This window comes from Triturus cristatus, chromosome 7 (genome assembly GCF_964204655.1).
Source record: "Triturus cristatus chromosome 7, aTriCri1.1, whole genome shotgun sequence".
Classification (NCBI taxonomy): domain Eukaryota; kingdom Metazoa; phylum Chordata; class Amphibia; order Caudata; family Salamandridae; genus Triturus; species Triturus cristatus.
In genome coordinates, this window is record NC_140590.1 from 311,211,529 (window position 1) to 311,225,302 (window position 13,774).

The 13,774-nt window shown below is 43.8% G+C and overlaps 1 protein-coding gene across 2 annotated transcripts in view; it reads left to right on the forward strand.

The window, feature by feature from the left end:
- The window catches only part of LOC146809539 (galactoside alpha-(1,2)-fucosyltransferase 2-like), a 423,459-nt gene that overhangs the window by 294,250 nt on the left and 115,435 nt on the right, over positions 1-13,774 (forward strand). Inside the window, exons 2-3 of one of the 2 annotated variants that reach the window (XM_085616371.1) lie at positions 2,480-2,532; positions 9,225-9,283. The gene's annotated coding sequence lies outside the window, so the exon portion shown is untranslated. The remainder of the gene's footprint in view (positions 1-2,479; positions 2,533-9,224; positions 9,284-13,774) is intronic. The other variant, XM_085616370.1, reaches the window with a different exon arrangement.

Below are 13,774 nucleotides of genomic sequence, written 5' to 3' on the forward strand. Positions count from 1 at the left end.
TGAAAAATCTCAGCCCCATCTCTTTTCTGCCTTTCTTTACAAAAATCCTCAAAAAACATGTGAATAATCTGCTAACTCGCTTTATCGAATCCAATGACCTCTTCCATTCCTCCAAATGGAGGTTCAGGGCTATCCACTCTACAGAGTCCGCACTACTTCTTGCAGGGGAAACTCTGAGACAGAGCGCTGACAAAGGTCAGACTTCTGCCCTGATATTGCTCAATCTGAGCATGGCATTTGACACTGTCCCCCATAGCCTCTTGGTACAGAGGCTAGGGGGGTGCGATGTTGATGGCATGGTGCTTCCTTTCTACAGGGTCAAACCTTCCAGGTCACCCAGAAGCTTTGTGTATCTGAGATTCTTACTCTACCTCAGGGAGTCCTGCAAGGCTCTATTCTCAGCCCCACACTGTTTAATATCTACTGCTGCCCCTTAGCAGAGTAAATTGACAGACACAAGGGGCAATAAGTGTTCTACGTTGGTGACACTAAACTAATTGTCACTCTCTTGCAGTCTGAAGGTGAATCAGCTAAACAATTTAAATTCTGCCTGTCAGAGGTCACCATCCGGATGGCCCACAGCTGTCTGAAATTGAATGCCAACAAAACGGAAATTTTGATATTGAGCAAAGCCCCCTCGATCCGGACTTTGGCCTGGTGGCCGGACACCCTTGGACAGCTCCCGGAACCCAAACCAAAAGTCAAACACCTAGGGGTGTGGTTTGATTCCAAACTTACCTTTGAAAACTAGATCAGCATTGTCGCTGGGAAATGCTTTGGTACTATTAAGACCCTTAGGAAAATCCTCGATCTACTCCTGCTGGATTCACAGAAAAGGATTGTTCATGCGTTAGTAACATTGCACCTTGATTACTGCAACGTTTTATATTTGGGAGCCTCCAAGGGCAACCTGAATAAGCTTTAAAGAGTACAAAATGCAGCAACCTGCCTTTTACTCAATCTTCCTAAAAGATCATCTGCAGCTCTGGCCAAACTTCATTGGCTTCGAATGGTAAAAAGAATCAGTTTCAAAGCCATGGGTTTCTGTCACAGAATTCTTTTCCAGCAAGGTCCCAAACATCTCCACTCCTTGATACACCGTATGCTCCTTCTTGGGATCTTACAGGCACATGCATCAACCATTTTTGCAAGCACAAACTGTGCGATGCACAAAAATTGGCCGTTTGCGCCCGCAAAAAGGGCATTTGCGATGCATCAAGGTTCAAGGCACTCGCAATTTCTCAAATTGCGATCGCATTTAAGGAATCGCATTTTGCGATTCCTTACATACAATGCAAGAACCACTTTAAAATAGCGATTTCGCTACTAGGGGGCGCAAAGTACCATGAAGTTGAACTTGATGGTAATTTTCAAAAAACTTTGAAAAATGCACTAAAGTGCATTTTTCAAAGTTGTAGGTTACACACACACATGCCCTTGGGGCATGTGTGTGCGCAACATAAGTGCACAGATCAATTTCAGGGGTGCAACAGGGTGTCCTTTTGACACCCTTGCACCCTTGAAATTGCATGCGCAATTTGCGAGTACCTATTGGTACTTGCAAATTGCACATGCAATCCCCCATTCATTCCTATGGGCCTGTAGGCCCATATGAATGAATGGGAAGGCATTCCTTAATTAGGACTCGCAATTTGTGAATCGCAATTAAGGAATGTTTGCTCATTTTATAGCAATTCCTACATGCATAGGCTTTTGCAATTCCTTAATTGCGATTCCTTAATAATCGCAATTAAGGAATCGCAAAAACCTACATTGATGCATGTGCCTGTTAAATCCTGCACATTAAATCCTCCACAGCCAAGCAAGCCCGGGTGCCCCAAGCAAACAGAGCTAGACTTGGGGCACCCTCTGGCCTTTCTGGCCTTGAAAGCCTGGATTTCTCTACCATCATATTTAAGAGCAGAACCCTCTGGGAAACTCTTCAGGAGCAAACTGAAAACTTGGCGGTTCTGCTCTCTCTAACTCCATCCTTCCTCCATCCCTCCCACTTCGTTCTGCTTACTTGATATCTTTCTCAGCCTCTCGCAATTTCGTGGTCTAGTTCCGGTGTAACCAGGTGCTTTATCAATCACTTTTTATTATTATTATTATTATTATTATTATTAATAATAACATGCAACACCTGTAATATGCACACCTCATCTCTAGGATATTTAGCAACTCAGTGTTGCTGGAAAAAAAGTTTTCAGGAAAGAATATATTGCTAAAAGCTGCAGAAAGAAAAAAAGTTTTTTATGTTTCAGGGGCATTTACAGGAGACTGGAGCGCTTTTCTCCACGTCTTCCTCGCGAACCTCCACTCGTGTGTCTCCCATCTGCGTCTCTCGCTCATCATTTCTCTTCTTGGCTCCGCCAGTCTCCTCCTGTTTGTAGTAGTCTGTTTTTAGGGTCTGCAGTTTGTATTGTTGATGTCCTTTCCCCTCCCCTCTTTTTAACTTCAGTCTTTTCTTTATTTCTAGGTCTTGCTGCTCGCCAGTAGCTCTCTCCACAAACTCTGCGTTCAGGCAACCAGGTAAGTGTTGAATCCAGCCCTCGGCGTCTACATATCTCTCCTCCCTTACTTTCTTCCCTGAAAGAAATCTGTTTGCTGGATATCTTGAAAAGAGATCAACCTTTGTTTTATCCTTTCCTCTTCTATGGTTGGTGCGTAAGTGGAAGGGTCGTAGAGCCAAAAACCAACTCAGTACTTTTGCAATATTGCCCTTTGCCTGGGACATCTACTGAAGAGTGGCATGATCTATATATAAGGCAAAGTCTCTCCCTTCTAGGTAATGATGAAGGGGTTTGATAGCCCATTTGAATGCTAACTCTTCTTTCTCGACTATCCTCAAATTACGTTCCCTGGGAAAGAGTTTTTGACTTACATACAGAAAAGGTTTTTCTACCCCGTTTGCATCCTTTTGGGACAGTACAAGTCCTGGTGCCACCCAAGAGTTAACTGTTGTAAGACGAACTTCTTGGTAAACTCTGGAGTTTGCAATACTGGTTCAGAGGTTAGAGTGGTTTTCAATGCCTTAAACAAATTCAAAATATTTGACGAGGGAGTTTTCAATTCTTTTTCTGATTCTTGTGTTTGTTTTACTAAATCAGTAAAGTGGGTAGCCCAATGGCAGAATCTGGGGATGAATCTATGGTAATATCCTACTTGCCCAAGGAATGCTTGTAATCTCTCTTGGTTTTGGGGAAGGGCACCTGCAGGATGGCCACTACTTTCTCGACTTGGGGTTGGATAAGTCCTTTTTCCAACACATATGCCAAATATTTTACGTGTTTAGCTGCTAAATGTTTTTTTTCAAATTAACTTTAAGTCCCACTTTTGGTGAAGCTTGGAGGATGGCTGTAAGATGGCCTAAATCTTCTTCCCTGGAATCACTGTGAACGATTATGTCATCTTTATATACTGCAACATATTGGGCATGAGGTCTGAGAAAGGTATCCATCATCCTTTGGAAAGTTGCAGGAGCTCCATGAAGTCCCAGGGGTAGAAAATACTGTTTTATCTTTATCGCTCAAGTCAGGAGTATTTGCCAATACCCTTTACATGGATCTAGAGTACGGATGTACTGGACTTTTTTCTAGTCTTTCTATCATCTCATTGATACGGTGTAGGAGGCATGTATCAAACTTTTACGTTTTATTCACCTCTCCAAAATCTCTGCAGAAATGGATGATGCCATCTGGTTTTGGGACTAAAATGACTGGCAAATTTGATTTGCTCATAGGTTCAATCATCCCCATTTGTAACATCTTGTGCACTTCTTGTATACAATAGGGTTTTAGCCTATCTTGCTTTCCTGGTTCCGTAACTATGGAATGGTGAATTATGTATGTGCAACCAGGAGTTGTGGAAAAGACCCCATGTCATGACTTAAAACCGCCCAACAACTCTTGTTGTTCTACTCGGCTCAACTTTTGATCTGAACATTGGGGGTCCTCTGTTGCTAGATCTCCTTTCTCCTCAAATTCCTCTAGGTCCGGGCCTTCCCATTTTTTTAGCATGTAGATTTAGGATTCTCATTTTGCTGTGTAAACCTTAAGCCTATAGGTTACGGCTGTTACATTTTTTCTGGACTTTTTATGGCCCCTGCCACTGGCTTAACATCATATTTTGCTTTGTGGGTAATAGGAAGAGGACATGCTAACCAGGGTTAAAGGTTCTGGGCCCAATTCACAAAGGTAAACTGAGACAAAAGTCTAACTTTACGACTTTCAGTATTCACAAAGGACATTTACAAGTGGTAAAGTTAGACTTGTGTCTCAGTTTAACTTTAAGTTTAAGACTTAATCTCGTGATCTGTTGCATTTGATTTGTCACATTTCTCATAAACGGGTCCAAAGGTGACTTACATACGCGACAATAATATTGGAATATTTTTGCACTATTTTCTATTTTTCCCGGGTTGTATCTAATAAAACCTGGGCTTCTGGCTAAACAGCAATTCAAAAGGGGAATATCAAGTATTACTCCACCATATGGCAAACAATGCTAAGGGGAACATTTGATACAATTTCTGGGTTTCCATCTCTATTAGTTTCTTCAGGGTAGCATTTCACCATCCCGTCCATATGGGGGTAATACACTGCAGTTTTTATTTGTTGTGTCTCTAGTTGTTCACACGCCTTATTCGTGAGTTTAGAAGTAAAATGACTCCCCTGGTTAGTGAGTATTTCACTCTGAAATTCTACACTGCAAAAGATTTCCAGTATGGCATTGGCTATTTGAGGGATGTTGGGTTGGAGTAATAGAACTGCCTCAGCAAATCAAGTTGCATAGTCTACCATGACTAGGACAACACGGCATCTGCTTTTGGAAGGTATTAAGGGATCTAAAATGTCCATGCCTACTGTAAAATGGGTTCTCCTTAACAGGTAATGGGCATAAAGAGGCTCTGGGTGATCGATACTAGGCCTGGGCAGTGAACACCACTCCGTTCGCAGAGTTTGCTGAGTTTTCTGCACTCTGCGCTCCGCAGAGCATGCAGAGTTCCGAAAAACTCACAGAACTGAGTTTTTTCCTCCCTTGCACTAGCCAATGTAAAATTGGTGAGCGCAAGCGATGAAAATCCAATGCTAGACCACCTCCCAGCGAGATTGTTCAACGCGCGCAGTCATGGATGGTCGCATTGAGAAACTCTCTGTTCAGATGAGGAAGCTGCCTAAAATCTACTTGAGTGTCAGAAAGAAACAGCACCCTCTTGCGCTGCACATGGTGCCATTCGCGCTAATTCCCCAGCGTGGGACAAACACCTGGTGCTAAAAATCAATACAAACTGAGCAACCTAACGCAATCTGCCACTTGCGGAACTCTGCATATCTCTGCAGAGTTTTTTGGTCACTTCGCAGAGTTCCGCATAGCGGATCTTCGCAAACTCCGCCCAGACATATTTGGTACCTGCTATTTTTATCAGGCACGTGATACACTCTCTACAGTATTTCTTCACTTGGTGATTTATACTAGCCATTCGAACTGATCGACTGTCACCTTCCTTTTTCCTATCTAAAGTGCCCCCTAACAAATGGCAATGGGCTAGAAAAAGGACTTTATCTGTATGGCTTGAGACCTTCCTTCAGTATAACAGTCCGTTCTTTTTAAAGAATTAGGGACCTACCTTCTGGATATTTTCTTCTTTCAGCCCTCTCCCAAGCTTCTCGCGGGAGTGGATCTTCGTGTTGGGCCACTTTAAAATTTACATCAGATTCTCATATCCCTTACTCTTCACAGGCAGGAAGACTAACCAGGGTTCCATATTTCTCTGCCTTTTTAGGTCTCGGCTGCGAAGGCTGCGCTTGCGCAGTCTCGCTCCGAGATTTAAAGTTTTGGAGAAGAGGGGCTTGAACCCGCCCCTCTTCTCCCCTGTTCTCCATTGGCTGGCGTCTTGAATGCTGGCCAGCCAATGGAGAAGAGGTCAGTCATTCAGATTAGGCCCCGTCCTTTTCGGATCGGGGGGCGTGTTTTTTGCAAGAAGTCTCAAGGAGGAGACAACAGAAAAACACGCCCCCGAATCCGAAAACGACGCTGCCTTTCTCCGAGGCATTTCTGCTCTGCCTCGGAGAAAGGCGGTGGTGTCTTCCGGTGCCCTCTTTACTTGTTTTTCAGTCTACGAGTGCTGCCTTGTTTATACAGATTTGAATAGAACGGAGAACTGTAACAGTTAAATGTACCGGACTTTCTACATTACTGCCTTAATTAAACTGTTTATTGTTCTGGTGTTAATTCAATTTCTAATGAGCATCCAGTGCATAATGCACACGACATTGGGTGGCGATACGGAATTATTGACATTTACGAAAATATTGCCGACTTGATTAGAAGTTTGTGCTTTCCTAATCAAAAGATCGAAGTTTCAAAAAGCCACAGGAATGACGCGAAGGCAAACAATACTGGCAGCAACGGTGACACCTAGTGGCCTTATTGCATGTTACACTGTAATAAAGACGCAGTAGCAGTGTGCCTATAGAGACGGCTGCTAGTACCGTACGAATCCGCATGAATATTCATGAAGCGGAGGAGGCCGCGTGTGCGTGTCTCTGCGCGCGAGGACTGGTGGTGTTGGCACACAGGAGAGACAGCTGCACCAGCCTCTAGAACACACACGCGGAGCGCGGGGGCCGCAGCTGTCGCTGCACGGACGCGAGCTCTCAAGCCGGGGTAGGCAAACAGGCGGAGCGACAGACGGCCGCCATACCGGCCAGCCGGTTACTTGAACACGCGCCCCCGGCGCCCCCGGAACTACTCTACGTTTTTATTAAAAAAAAGAAATACAGTTTACTCTTTTAGAAGAACTACGCTGACTCAGCCATTTTTTTTGCGTTTGAGGTGTCTAAAGGTAATATACACATACAACTTTAAATGTAACCTAATGACTGCAGACAGGACAAGTCGTAAACAGCAATTACCTCTGTTTTCCGACTTGTGCCGTAAAAAGTTCTTTCATGAGCCTGCTGGACTACTCTGTGTAACCCTGTATTATCCAGTGTTGAAATTTAAGGGTTACAGGCAGGGCTTTAAGTGGGATGAAAGATTGGGCGTGGGGGGGTGGGTCTCAAAGGGGCGTCGTCAATGTAATTAAGGGTGTGGCTTAAAACGCGTAAACTAAACAGCTGTGCTTAGAGTAGTGTGCCGCCCAACTTGCATTTTGATGATTTATTGCTAATCTCGTCACAGGTGCTGGAAGGTTTGTGGAAGCCACTGTGTTTGTGGCTCTGTGTATGTGGCTCTGTCTGTGTGGCTCTGTGTGTGTGGCTCTGTGTGTGTGGCTCTATGCGTGGTGGCTCTGTCTGTGTGTGGGTAACTGTGTGTGTAGGTGGCTCTGTGGGTGGCTCTATTTGTGTGTGGGTTGCTTTATGTGAGTGGCTCTGTGTGTGTGGGTGGCACTGTGTGTGGGTGGCTGTGTGTGTGTGGCTCTGTGTGTGAGTGCAAATGCAAAAGGTCTCGCATTTGAGAGTGATTAAGCTATTGACATTGTAAATAACAATGCCGTTCCTTTAAATGTTTTAAAAACAAAAACATAAACAAAAATAATGTCATGAGCAATGCCAATAGCTCTAACTTTACCAATGCCGAGACCATTGCATTGTAAATGCTTGTTCTGTTCTGTGTTTGTGAAACCTTATCTGTCTCATCCTCCCGAGTTTGAATGGCTTCTTCTCTTCTTTTGTTTAGGTAGAGGCCACTCTGCATCTTCCATTCCCAAAAAAGGGGGTCTCCTCCCACCAACAGTCCCTCTCCCTCTAAGAGTCCTGTACTAATGACTCAAGTCTCGAATAATCAGTACTCACAATGAGAGGTTCCAGTGATTTCGGAATTTGCCTACTTAGAGGGGAAACTGACCTCTCTCCGAATATCCGTCTGAACCACCGGGTAGTCTTTCTTGTCTCCATGGATGTGCTGGATAGTCAATGGGCCCTTTTGGAGGGTTTGTTCTCTCTGAAGGAGCTCTGGGTCTCATTATGTTTTGTCAACATCCTGTGTCAAGAAGGGAATATAGGGGTTTCCACTCACTTTCAAGTAACAATGAAAAGGTGTATGAGGACTGGGATTAGCATACAATATGGATCTGGACATCCCAATCTCCATCAGTTCTTTTTCCTGAGGACACTAGCAGCTATATGGCCCAAGCCTCCACAGATGAAACATTGAGGTCCTGCAGGAATATGCATCTGACCTCCGCCCGGATTTATGTTATGTTATGTTATTTCCACTTGACATAGCACACGAATCATACCCGAAGGTATGTCAGCGCAGAAACACTGCAATAGCCTAAAACAGCCAAGTCTTCAAGAGTTTTCCAAATTGGACAAAGTTGGAGCAGCAGTGTATGAGATACGGAAAGTAGCAGGTTCCAAGTAGCAGGGGTGGTAAAAGAAAAAGCTTTATTTTTGGTTACTCCTTCTGATTTTCGGGGTCCCACCTATTTTAGTACCTATTCCTGGGTAAACCCTCTTCCTTTTTCTGCCCCTTAATCTTGTTCTGCCCTACTTGCTGGCGCCCTATTAAGCGCCTACTACCTCTACTGCAGTTTCTAGTGTCAACTCTGGAATGCTGTTCTTAATATCTGTATAAGGGATATTCTCTCTGAGATTAGTGACCTGGTAGGCAGTTTGGAAGTCTTTTGTGATCTGGGGACCCAAAAGTTGTCCCTATTGATCCCTCACTCAGGCAGTTGCGTGAGCTCCCCACTCAAAAATATGAAAGAAAAAATCTGTATCCTCTCGTCCTGCATATTTCTGCAGGACAGGGCTGTGTGGCCTCTTTGCTGTCCAAGCACCTCTGCTAATTTCCCAATTGTAGTGCCCTGTCTTTGGGACACCTTATCTGTCTGGTCCTCCAGAGTTTGGATAGCTTTTTCAAAGGATTCCTGATCTTTTGTGGCCACTACCATGATTTTCTCTAAAGCTTTATCCAATCGTTGTTGGCCCTGAGCTATTTCAGCCACAACTGTCTCCATTTCCTCAGATTCCACTTCTGACAGCACTTTGTGGAGCGACGGTCAGAAATAAGACCTAGGAGTCTTGTATGGTTTCCTTATGGTGGCTTTTAATGCTAGAGTTATGGATAAGTATCTCATCCCCTTAAGTGCCAGGTAAACTAAGTGCTCGAACAAAACACTCCTTTCATCAGGTTGTCATCCTCTTCTTACTGGGGAGGTTAAACAGGGTAGTAATGCCTTTGTTAACCCCCTACCTTTTGTCTTTCTTCTTTAGGTCCGGGAAGGTGGTGCCACTGATGAGCTTTGGAATAACAGGAGAACATCCAGGTACATGTAAGAGAAAAACCCCAACTCCTAAGGTTAAAAGTTTATCAAGGAGAGTGAGTAGAGTGTTGTAGAGTGGAGTGGCATAGAGTGGAATAGAGTAGAGTACAGTGTCGGAGATTGTGGTACAATGGAGTGGCATAGAGTGGAGTAGAGTGGAGTGGCATAAAGTGGCGTAGAGTGGAGCAGTGTATTAGAGTATAATAGTGTGTCATACAGTAAAATGGAGTAAAAAGGTATGGAGTGGCATAGAGGGAGTTGCATAGAGTGTCGTACTATGGCATAGAGTAAAGTAAAGTGTCATACAGTGGCATAGAGTGGAGTGTTATTGAGTGGAGTCATACATTAGGGTTGAGGAGACTGAGTGGAGTGTAGTATAGTGAAGTGGAGTAAAGTGGAGTAGCATAGAGTGGAGTAGAGTGCTGTAGAGTGTAGTGGTGTGTGGAATGGAGTGGCATGTCATAGAGTGGTGTGGCATGTGGCATGTTGTAAAGTAGAGTAGAATGTTTTAGAGTGGAGTGGAGTGTCATGGAGTGGCCCGTTGTTGAGTGCCTCAGAGTTGATTGGTTGTTTAGATTTGTGTGTTCCTGGCAGCTACCCAAACAATGAAGTGTAGCAAAAGCCATGACAAAATAAGACTTCCCAAAAGGCTGGCGGACAATGCTAAACCTTTTGGCTTTGCAAATGCCTGTTTATTTTTCCGATTATTTAGCATGCTGTGTGCAGTAAACTAGTCTACTTTGCAGCGCTTGTTAATCTTAAATACTTAGGGCCTGATTCACAGAACTAACTTAAGACAAAATCCTAAACTTACTACTTTTGGTATTCACAGAAGTTAGGATTTTGTCTTAAGTTTGTCTTAAGTCTGTCTTAAGTTTGTCTTAAGTTTGTCTTAAGTCTATCTTAAGTCTGTCTTAAGTCTGTCATAAGTTTTTCTTAAGACAAACTTAAGACAAAATCCTAACTTCTGTGAATACCAAAAGTAGTAAGTTTAGGATTTTGTCTTAAGTTAGTTCTGTGAATCGGCCCCTTACTCTTGCTTCCACTTGAATGTATGCGCTGTCAGTGCGTGAAAATGTACAATTTCAAGAAAAAGATTTTGCGGAGGAGACACCCTTCGCAATTTTACAATGTTTTTGCAAAATCAAATCCCCAAAAGAAAAACTTAGAAGAAACTCGCTCTTCATGGGCCTCAGCAAAATCTGAGAGCAAGGGGTGACACCCAAATGTTGCAGAGGTAGTGACGCCCCAATGTTGGATTCTCCTGATTCTTATGCCAACGCATAGAACATGTGGCTACCACAGCTAAATTGATACCCTGCCTACTCAGAAGGAAATGGAGTACTTACAGTGCTCAGGCAGGTCCTGTTAATTACCTTGGCTCTGCGAATCTGATGGAACATAAGATGATGATAGAGTATTTGTAAAGTGCAAATGCTACCCCTATTAGTATCCAACTTCTCAAATACACAGTAATGAGAAAAGTTATACGGAAACACCTTAGTTTACAAATTGTTTTTTTAGATCTTTATGGAAATCCAAAGTGACTTAGGTGTATGTGTGATTGATGGGATGAGAAAGGCGTATATGTTATTGATAAGATGAGAATCCTACATTTAGCGGAAACAAGCAACAAGGATCTTCTCCTGTAATGTGCACACCTGGTCTCTAGGATATTTAGCAAATGAGTGTTGCTAGAAAAATGTTTTTTCGGGAAAGAAGTTGTTGCTGAAAGCTGCTCAAAGAAAAAGAGGTTGTTTTTCAAATGTCTCAGAGGCAAATACAGGTGACCAAAGCACTTTTAGCAAAACTAACGTACAGTCCCTCCTCCTTATCATGACAGCTGTTCAGCAGTATATACTTTTTGCAGACTCAAACTCCCAAAGCCTGGAATTGTTCTGAAAAATAAACAAGCACTGACATAGCCAATAGATTTTGGCTTTCTCTTAGTGCAGTGCCTCAAGATGCCTCTCTTGAGTCAGAAGTAACAGCTTGAATTATTGAACAAGGCTGCAGTCCTCCAAGACTTGACTAGATGTCCCTCCCAAGTCAGCAGCTACTACTTAACAAGTCTATCACAAAACTGCAGTCCCTCAGATGTTTACTAGTTATCCCTCCAGAGTCAGATCCGACTACTTCACCAAGCTGCACTACCTCGAGTCGTTACTAGATGTCCCTCTTGCATCAGAGGTAAGTGCTTCAAAGTATCTTCACAAAGCTAAGAGGGTGAGTCTTCAATGTATAAATTGTATTTACACTTTTGATATTGTAGTGATTTGTGCATTGCCATATGATAAATAAATATGCTAAAGCTGCTTATGATAATGAATCAGTTTTGGAGATTTCAATAAATTTCGTGATTTTTATCGAAGTGTCACTCTACTATAACTAGCTGCTAGTAGTCACTGGGAATAGAGATACCTTCAAATGACTAACAACAAGGGAATATTTTTTACGTAGATATGCGCACTAGCAGAAGGCAGCCACTCAAAGTGAAGTGAGTCTGTAAAGTGTCCTGGCTGGGAGAATCATTTCAGTGACACTTACAAAGCCAAATTGATAAAGTGAGTTGACTAAAAATTAACCCTGGGCGTACTTTGCGAAGTAGCTCTACGTGTAGCTACGCGAAGTGCACTTCGCACTACGCGAGCTATGCGTAGCTTCGCAAACTGCATAGTGCACTGTGCAAGATGCTGTTCGCACTGATTGCACAGTGCTGGATGCTTGTCCGCACTGTGCAATCACTGCAAACTGCATCTTGCACAGTGCAAGCTGTCGTTTTCTGCCGCTCGAGTAGATTTCTACTCGAGCGGCAGCTTTCTCAACGCGAACTGGTAGTTTCTCATCTCGAGCGGTCGCAAGAATACGCGACCACTCACAATGAGAAACCTGACCTCCCCGCATTGAGAAGCTCGCCGGGAGGTTTATTTTCCACGCTCGCGATTGGCAACTTGATGTTGCTGATCGCGAAAGAGGAAAAAGTCTCGCCGGGATATCATTTTGCTTGCTCACGGTCGCCAACTTGACGTTGAGGACTGCGAGCAAGTAAAAAATGACCGCTGCACAATGCGACGCGTGTTTGCACTGTGCTACGCGCAATTCGCGTAGTGCGAAGTAGCGCAAACTTTGCAAACTACGCAAGCGTAGCGTAGTGCTTTGCCCAGGCTTACTAAAAATCCTCTAAATGCACGCCGCTAATAATTGTTTGGGGCAACATGAGGCTGGCAAGACTGGCCCTGGCACACAGGGTGTTTTCTCCCTACGCGTGTGGCCATTATTTTATTTCACTTCGCGCCTTGTCACCGCTCTTTTGTCAGTGTCAGAAGGCATGTGTCATAAATCATGCCTTAAACAGGGTAAGCATATGAATGGCATGAAGGATTCCAGCAAAGGTTCTCCCAGGAGACACAGCTAAGGTTTCACATGAAAACCACAACAGAGTTCCCCATGTTTAAATGAGGCGGGCAAATCCCACAATCCCTCCCAGTGTGTTATTTTAATCCAGATTTATATAGCGCAAACTCGACCCGAAGGTATTGGAGCGCTTTACATGAGCACTGGTTTCGTTACACAAGGACACAGGGGGCATATCAGCAACAACCGGCGATAATTATCGCTAAGCGCACTTAGCGCTAGGATAATTATTGCCGGCTGTCGTGGAATTTTATCGCTGAGATAGCGTGCTATCAGCAACGCTTATCTCAAAAGCGATAAAATTCCTGGTGCAAGCTGCCAAATGTGCGATTATTGCTGGAAATCCAGCGATAATCGCACAAGGTTTGGCGATAGCTTGTTGATAGGGCAGAGCATACTTAACCATGATATTCACCTTCCATTGGATATCATGGCTAAGTCAAACTAAAAGCAGGCGTAAGGAAAGTAGCGATAACCGTGGTTAGCGCTACTTTAATCGCTATGCTTGTTAGTGTGCCCATTGATAATTGGAGAAATGTCGGTTAGCGACATTTCTCCAGTTATTTTGGGAAGGAACGCCCACTTTGCATCTCATTAGAGATGCAAAGGTGGGCGTTACGGAAAAGGGCACTAAGGCAAGGATTCACGCGATAGCTTGACCTTGCTGATAAAGCGATAAAATTATCGCCGCTTTTCGGCCGAAAACGCAGTGATCATTTTATAGCGCCGCCTTGTTAATATGCCCTGGGGAGATTAAGAGATTTGCACAGAATCACAGGATGTGGATGCGACCTCGAGGCTCGAACCCTAGTTTCCAGCACCAAAGTCGGCGATCTAGTAGTCAGACCACATCCTCTCCCCTCTCACATTCACTGTTAAGAAATATGTTCTTGACCTTCAAGCTCAAGAATGAACTGAGGTGCAGTGCTCAGGAGAGCTTACAGAGGAAGGATCAAATATTTTGAAAGCTCTACATGAACTGAGCTTCGGTAATTGACATGGGATATGATTGCAGCAATTTAGCAATTGTGAACCGACAATCATGAAAGGAGGCTTCAGTGGTGGAAGAGTCTTTCAGACATTCTG